We start from the raw sequence: 262 nt of genomic DNA on the forward strand, positions 1-262 counted from the left end.
GCTCCGAGAACAGCTCCTACAGGTGAGATATACACACCCATGTATGTACATTTTCCTCAAGAAAGTGTTGCATTATGGGTAAACACTGACGATCGGTTGGTGTTATGAGTTGTTAGCCCCAAAGAGCCAAGTTAGCCTAGTTTAACCTGCAGTAGAAGAGTTATCTGCTGGATTATAGTACAGGAAATAATTCTGGTGTCACAGGACATTATGGTATAAGATGGTGACCACTACTTCAGTCCACAAGTTTGGCAGCAGAGAG

At 43.1% G+C, this 262-nt stretch overlaps 1 protein-coding gene across 1 annotated transcript in view; it reads left to right on the forward strand.

The window, feature by feature from the left end:
* Positions 1-262, forward strand: part of sipa1l1 (signal-induced proliferation-associated 1 like 1) — a gene marked incomplete in the record, with an annotated part of 34975 nt that overhangs the window by 8580 nt on the left and 26133 nt on the right.

The sequence above is a fragment of the Morone saxatilis genome, unplaced genomic scaffold, assembly GCF_004916995.1.
Source record: "Morone saxatilis isolate NCDOM2014 unplaced genomic scaffold, NCSU_SB_2.0 Contig7, whole genome shotgun sequence".
In the NCBI taxonomy this organism is placed as follows: Eukaryota; Metazoa; Chordata; class Actinopteri; family Moronidae; genus Morone; species Morone saxatilis.